This window comes from Rhinolophus sinicus, chromosome 8, assembly GCF_057876585.1.
Source record: "Rhinolophus sinicus isolate RSI-liver-muscle chromosome 8, RSI-T2T, whole genome shotgun sequence".
NCBI lineage: Eukaryota > Metazoa > Chordata > Mammalia > Chiroptera > Rhinolophidae > Rhinolophus > Rhinolophus sinicus.
The window spans coordinates 30,759,839-30,767,546 of NC_142508.1; the positions used below are offsets into that span (position 1 = coordinate 30,759,839).

Here is a 7,708-nt window from a genome sequence, read left to right on the forward strand (position 1 = left end):
GACTGGACTGCTGCGCCTGCTTGATTTTTCAGCATTCTTTTATACAGACAGAAACAAGAAGGTTACATAAAGCGGCTGAGGCAGCAAGTACAGATTAGTTATGTTTCTCCAAAGTTTGGCCCTGACTGTCTTTAGACCTTTTGAGATTGTCCCATTCCCAGAACAGCAGGTGTCTGTTTCTGTTTGTTCTTTATGCTTATCGGAGTTCCCCTCAGCCATCCTCCCAACCTCTGCTTGTAGTTACATTTTCTTAACCCTTGATGCTCCAGCTCCCCACACCACCACAAGGGGAAGAGCAGGCACGCAGGCACACAACCCTCACAACGAGGGTGCCTGGGGCTGCCACTCTCCGCCCGCGGGCGGGACCCTGGGCGGGGCTCGGAGCCCACCGGCACTCCGGAGACCCTGGCGGCCCGCCCCGGGGGCTTTGAGGGTGACTGCCAAAGCCCGGGCACTGCCTCCTTAGCGGAGCCCAGCCCCGGGCTCCACCACACACCGGTGGAGAAGCTGCCACCGCAACACAGCCTCAGTGCGTCCGTCCCAGTCCGTGTCCCAGCCTGTGCGTCCCCCCCACCCTCAACCTCCACCCCCTGTCCGTCTGGCTCTGCGACATGCCTGTTGGGCTGTGGCTCTCGCTCAGGAGCTCTCTCCCCGCGTGCCAGCCCCCTCTTTCTCTGTCTCTGTCCATGTCTCTCTGTACGTCTAGATACATACATGCACATATACGTGTATATTTCCATCTCGCTCCCTCCTCCTCCTCCTCCTCCCCCCCCCCCGTTCTGTCTGTCGGTCCCTGTCCTGCGGGGACTCTAGTCCCTCTGCCCGCACAAGAACGCAGGATATGGCGAGGCCAAGAAGGAACACCAACGGAGCCATGGATAGGGGTCTCATAGCACCATTTCTCACGGGCGGCTGGCTCGGAGACACAGCAAGCCGGAGCCGCACGATCCCCAACCTGCCGGCCGCTTCTCTGCCAACCAACCGACCCACCAACCGACCGACACGCCAAGCCGGCCAACTGCAATCCGCGCCCCTCTGCAATTTGCAGTCCACCATCCGCGCTTCCTAGCTTGGCCACCGCAGCTGTACCGGTGGCCTATGGCCAACTGGCAACAGCTGACGGCCAAGCGGTCACAGCTGATGACCGTGCACCACCCGAGGCAGCACCCCTCCACGCGAGGCCCAGAGCCTGGAAACGGCTCTCTGGGACTCTGTCGCCACAGTCCCCGCCTGTCTCTCTCCGCCTCTCTCTTGCTCCGTCTCTGGCCTTCTCTCATCCTCTCTCTCACCTCCCTGGGTCAGGAGAGGTGACGTGTAGCCAGTGAAGGGACCGGAGATCGGGCGGGACGCTGGTCGCTGAGGAGGGGCGAGGGCCCGGACGGAAGGCTGTGTGACGAAGGGTGACGGCAGACTGGAGCCGCTGCACCCTGGTGGCACGGGTGGCTCCCCGTGGCTTTGGGCCAGTCGGTGGGGCCGGCCAGTGCCAGGGCCAGGGCCGCGCGTGCCTAGGGCCGGAGGGGCCTGAGAGGACCCTGCGACCCCCTCGCTTGCCACGAGCGGGGGACCGCAGAGCAGCCAGGCGGGTCTGGGGTGGTGGGGCTGGGGGTGGGGGTGAGCGGGGTTGGGGGGGGCGGGGTGTAAGCCGTACGGGGCCCGGGGAGTCCCAGGATGCCAGGGCGCCGAGACTTCTGTCACCGTCAGGGAAGTGACAGAGGCCCGTGGAGCCACGGGTGGCGCGGAGGGGCCTCGCTGCGGGCCAAGAGTAGCCCGCCGCCCACGCCGGCGGCGTCCGGGGGAGGCGGGGAGCAGGCGGGAGGCGCGGCGCCGGCGGAGCCGGCCCGCGAGGAGATGCTCGCCACCCGAGCGGCCCAGCAGCACGGCGCACGCTCACGAGGCAGGCCGGAAGCAGGCTCTTGGGGCGCCGGCAGCCGGGTCCCAGCGTCTACGGCCATACCACCCTGAACGCGCCCGATCTCGTCTGATCTCGGAAGCTAAGCAGGGTCGGGCCTGGTTAGTACTTGGATGGGAGACCGCCTGGGAATACCGGGTGCTGTAGGCTTTTGCTCGCCTCTCCTTTTGCGCCGCCGCCCCGGCGTGGCTCCCTCCGAACCCCTGGCGCCCCTTGCCCCTCTTCTGCCGCCCAGCCAGCCGAAGGTACCCCTGGCCAGCGGCGGGTCAGCCGCCCGGCACTACAAGCTCGCAGCCCGGGCCGCACGCCAGGCCCGTCGGCCCCGGCTCCCCCCCACACCCTCTTCTCAGTCCTCTTCGCTCCCGCAGGCCGACAGCCCGCAGCCCTTCGCCGAGCCGCGGTCGCCGCCGTCGCTGCCGCTGCCATCGCCGCGCTCCCTCCCGCTCCCCGCCCCCGCCGCCCCCAAAGCCCAAGCCCAGGGCTGCCTGCCGGCGCAGGCCTCCACCAGGCTTTCTCCATCCCAGGACGTGCCGGTCCTTTGCACCTCAGCCCGAGCCCAGGGGACGACCATCCCTGTGCCTGCACCTGGGCCCCGAGACACAGGATAGGCGTGTCCTCCGGCAAACGGGATGCCCACCCGCCCCGCCCCACCGGGGGCCTCTGTCTCTGCTGGCAGGCACCTCGCCCCACACCCCCGCGCGCGCGCGCGCGCGCGCGCGCGCCCCCTCCCGTCTCCCACAAGAGCCAGGAGCCCTCGGTTCCCGCCGGCCGCAGTGGCCCCGACACACAGGGGAAAAAGAGCCGGGACAAACCAGGGGACGGAGAGAGCAGCACCCCAACACCCCGCACGCCCTCGGGCTCCAGGAGAGACCACCATGTCGGAGCCTGCCGACGAGACGAACGGTTCCTGAAGTGGGGAGTGAGGATTGAGAAGAAAATAGACAAGAGACAAAGATGGGATCGGGAGGGCGAGCAGTTCTGACTAGACTGCTGCGCCTGCTTGATTTTTCAGCATTCTTTTATACAGACAGAAACAGGAAGGTTACATAAAGCGGCTGAGGCAGCAAGTACAGATTAGTTATGTTTTTCCAAAGTTTGGCCCTGACTGTCTTTAGACCTTTTGAGATTGTCCCATTCCCAGAACAGCAGGTGTCTGTTTCTGTTTGTTCTTTATGCTTATCGGAGTTCCCCTCAGCCATCCTCCCAACCTCTGCTTGTAGTTACATTTTCTTAACGCTTGATGCTCCAGCTCCCCGCAATTCCCCCTTTTTTATTTTTTGAGATCGTGCCTGGCTTAGGTGGTCAGTACAGACATTCTCACTTACCCGTCATTGGATATCCTTCATCAAAGCGATCGACTCCTGTCTTAGGTTGTAAGACATCCACTGATCATTACCCGTCATTGGCTACCGATCTCCTTCGGGGTTAGACAGGGGCAGTGGCTTTTGGTTTATTAGCCATGTGGAGCCTTATTTTGTGAATTTCTCCATAAATATCTGTGACTATCCCCATCACAGCTTCTGTGATGCAGGGGAGGAAACATAGTATCAGGAGGATCACAACAGGCGGAATTACAAGGGGAGGGGGGCATAATTTGAAGCATTGAAGAGTATGATGGCAATACATTGTGAAAACTAGAGACAAGTTTGTTGAGAGTATCAGCTATATCGGTGTTTAAAGGAGAGGTCTCTTGCAGTGTCAAGACCTCTTTATGAAACTGGATAAGATCAAGAGTAACATTTTTTTCTTACACGGTCTGTGAGACTCGTACCTCATAGCAGAAAAATGTTTATTCCAATCACCCTTTGTCTGTTAACAGCCGAAGCATAAAGTCCCATGATGTCTTACCTTCTCAGGGTCAAGTCACCCATATTGTAACAGTTCTGTTGAGATAAGTGGAGAGAACTGATCTTCATTGCCCTCATGACTTCTCTCACAATCAGGTGAGAGAGGAAAGCCAGAGACAGCAATGGCTTTTGCCAGGCAGGGGGAAGGGGAGGAAAGGCTCCTTTTTGGATCTTCTAAGGCAGCTCATTGGGGGTCCCCACTCGGTTCCGCCCGGCTTAGGTTGTATCTCCCGTGAGATATCTTACCCGTCTTTGGCTGCAAACCATCTTTGGGGGACCAGACAGAGAGACATAAGGTGTAAACACAAGAATGGAACAGTAGGGGGCGTGGATGGGTATCTACAGATGTCTTCTCTTCTGTGGGCTGTCGCTCATGGTATGGTTTAACACCGACCAGGAATTCACAAAGGTTTTTCTTCCGGACCTGGAGAAATACAAGCAAAGCCTCTTCCCCGTGTTATCTCGCGGGGAGAAGTAGGATCAGCTTCCCCACGTAATATTTTAAACAAAGGTTGTAATTCACCGGTTGTCAACCGCAACTGAGGTCTAATCCAGTTAATGCCTCCCAGTAGCTTTTGGAAATCATTTAACGTTTTTAAACAATCTCGCCGGATTTGTATTTTTTTGAGGCACAATGGCCTGAGGCATTAAACAATATCCCAGATAAGAGTAAGGAGGCACTTGCTGAATTTTTTCTGGGGCTATAACTAGCCCATAATTGTGGAGCTTTTCTTGTAAATGAGCAAAAGCAGCAAGCAACTTTGGTTCACAAGAGTGGGCAAGAAGTATGTCATCCGTGTAGTGGATGATGTAAATATCTGGAAATGTCCTTCGGGTAGGTTTTATTGCAGCTGATACAAGTTTTTGACATAATGTAGGGCTACTAGCCATTCCCTGAGGTAGCACTAGCCAATGATAGCTCTTAAAAGGTTCTTGTAAATTAACGGAAGGAACACTGAAAGCAAATCCAGGGCAGTCATCAGGATTTAAAGGTATAGTATAAAAACAATCTTTGAAGTCCAAAACAATTTTACATGTGTGTTTTGGTGTGGCTGCAGGACAGGGCAAGCCTGTCTGTAAGGCTCCCCTTCATTTCATGGTTTTATTAACTTTTTCTAAATCTTGTCATAATCTCTATCTACCAGATTTTTATTTTTATTTTTATTTTTTTAATAACAAAAATGGGAGAATTCCCGGGAGAATTGGAGGGGGCAATGTGTCCCTTTTTAAGTTGCTCCTGTACTAGCAGCTTGGCGGCTTGAATCTTTTTCGGTTGATAGGGGCCTCGGGCAGTGGATCTAGCCCTGCAACTACACTTGGAGGAGAGCTTCATTGTAACCCAGGCTTCTATTCTGATTGAGATTCTAATAAAGGCCCAGTCTGTTGAGCCTGGACTAATTGCATTTGAACAGAGAGGGAAGTGAGTGCAGCTTGTAATCTTTGCACCTCTGCTTCCCAGGGGGATCCAGTTTGGGTTGATCATTCTCAGAGTATCTGATTCCCTCGTGTCTAGGATCGATCACATCCCTAACCAAATTCCATAAGGAAAAAGTATCTACTGGTACTTCAGAGGGTCCACGAGCATCATAATATCCCTGTAAACGCTCTCTCACCTTTTCCCAAGTTTCTAAGTTTAAAGTCCCTTCTTCGGGGAACCAGGGACATATTTGTACTACAAATTCTAAAAATCGAAGCAACTGTGCTTCACTGGTTTTAACTCCTCTAGCTTTTAGCATGCTCCTTAACATGTGAGTAAACAGCCTTTTACTGTTACCCTGTCCCATTTTATTTTACTCCCGACTATGGTATCTCACCGCTTTCACTAACCTTATTCGACGCGTCTCGTTTGCAAGCGGAGTCCTTCACTGATTCCCCAGTAGTCAGGTCCCTGTTCGGGCGCCACTTGTCGGAGCCTGCCGACGAGACGAACGGTTCCTGAAGTGGGGAGTGAGGATTGAGAGAAAAAATTGGACAAGAGACAAAGATGGGATCGGGAGGGCGAGCAGTTCTGACTGGACTGCTGCGCCTGCTTGATTTTTCAGCATTCTTTTATACAGACAGAAACAAGAAGGTTACATAAAGCGGCTGAGGCAGCAAGTACAGATTAGTTATGTTTCTCCAAAGTTTGGCCCTGACTGTCTTTAGACCTTTTGAGATTGTCCCATTCCCAGAACAGCAGGTGTCTGTTTCTGTTTGTTCTTTATGCTTATCGGAGTTCCCCTCAGCCATCCTCCCAACCTCTGCTTGTAGTTACATTTTCTTAACCCTTGATGCTCCAGCTCCCCACACCACCACAAGGGGAAGAGCAGGCACGCAGGCACACAACCCTCACAACGAGGGTGCCTGGGGCTGCCACTCTCCGCCCGCGGGCGGGACCCTGGGCGGGGCTCGGAGCCCACCGGCACTCCGGAGACCCTGGCGGCCCGCCCCGGGGGCTTTGAGGGTGACTGCCAAAGCCCGGGCACTGCCTCCTTAGCGGAGCCCAGCCCCGGGCTCCACCACACACCGGTGGAGAAGCTGCCACCGCAACACAGCCTCAGTGCGTCCGTCCCAGTCCGTGTCCCAGCCTGTGCGTCCCCCCCACCCTCAACCTCCACCCCCTGTCCGTCTGGCTCTGCGACATGCCTGTTGGGCTGTGGCTCTCGCTCAGGAGCTCTCTCCCCGCGTGCCAGCCCCCTCTTTCTCTGTCTCTGTCCATGTCTCTCTGTACGTCTAGATACATACATGCACATATACGTGTATATTTCCATCTCGCTCCCTCCTCCTCCTCCTCCTCCCCCCCCCCCCCGTTCTGTCTGTCGGTCCCTGTCCTGCGGGGACTCTAGTCCCTCTGCCCGCACAAGAACGCAGGATATGGCGAGGCCAAGAAGGAACACCAACGGAGCCATGGATAGGGGTCTCATAGCACCATTTCTCACGGGCGGCTGGCTCGGAGACACAGCAAGCCGGAGCCGCACGATCCCCAACCTGCCGGCCGCTTCTCTGCCAACCAACCGACCCACCAACCGACCGACACGCCAAGCCGGCCAACTGCAATCCGCGCCCCTCTGCAATTTGCAGTCCACCATCCGCGCTTCCTAGCTTGGCCACCGCAGCTGTACCGGTGGCCTATGGCCAACTGGCAACAGCTGACGGCCAAGCGGTCACAGCTGATGACCGTGCACCACCCGAGGCAGCACCCCTCCACGCGAGGCCCAGAGCCTGGAAACGGCTCTCTGGGACTCTGTCGCCACAGTCCCCGCCTGTCTCTCTCCGCCTCTCTCTTGCTCCGTCTCTGGCCTTCTCTCATCCTCTCTCTCACCTCCCTGGGTCAGGAGAGGTGACGTGTAGCCAGTGAAGGGACCGGAGATCGGGCGGGACGCTGGTCGCTGAGGAGGGGCGAGGGCCCGGACGGAAGGCTGTGTGACGAAGGGTGACGGCAGACTGGAGCCGCTGCACCCTGGTGGCACGGGTGGCTCCCCGTGGCTTTGGGCCAGTCGGTGGGGCCGGCCAGTGCCAGGGCCAGGGCCGCGCGTGCCTAGGGCCGGAGGGGCCTGAGAGGACCCTGCGACCCCCTCGCTTGCCACGAGCGGGGGACCGCAGAGCAGCCAGGCGGGTCTGGGGTGGTGGGGCTGGGGGTGGGGGTGAGCGGGGTTGGGGGGGGCGGGGTGTAAGCCGTACGGGGCCCGGGGAGTCCCAGGATGCCAGGGCGCCGAGACTTCTGTCACCGTCAGGGAAGTGACAGAGGCCCGTGGAGCCACGGGTGGCGCGGAGGGGCCTCGCTGCGGGCCAAGAGTAGCCCGCCGCCCACGCCGGCGGCGTCCGGGGGAGGCGGGGAGCAGGCGGGAGGCGCGGCGCCGGCGGAGCCGGCCGGCGAGGAGATGCTCGCCACCCGAGCGGCCCAGCAGCACGGCGCACGCTCACGAGGCAGGCCGGGAGCAGGCTCTTGGGGCGCCGGCAGCCGGGTCCCAGC

At 58.3% G+C, this 7,708-nt stretch overlaps 1 non-coding gene across 1 annotated transcript; it reads left to right on the forward strand.

Annotated features, from left to right (window-relative positions):
* The first annotated feature begins 1,940 nt into the window (after positions 1-1,940).
* On the forward strand, positions 1,941-2,059 carry LOC148757461 (5S ribosomal RNA). The gene has a single exon (XR_016022289.1). It is a non-coding gene; the product is annotated as a 5S ribosomal RNA (ribosomal RNA).
* Positions 2,060-7,708: the final 5,649 nt, after the last annotated feature.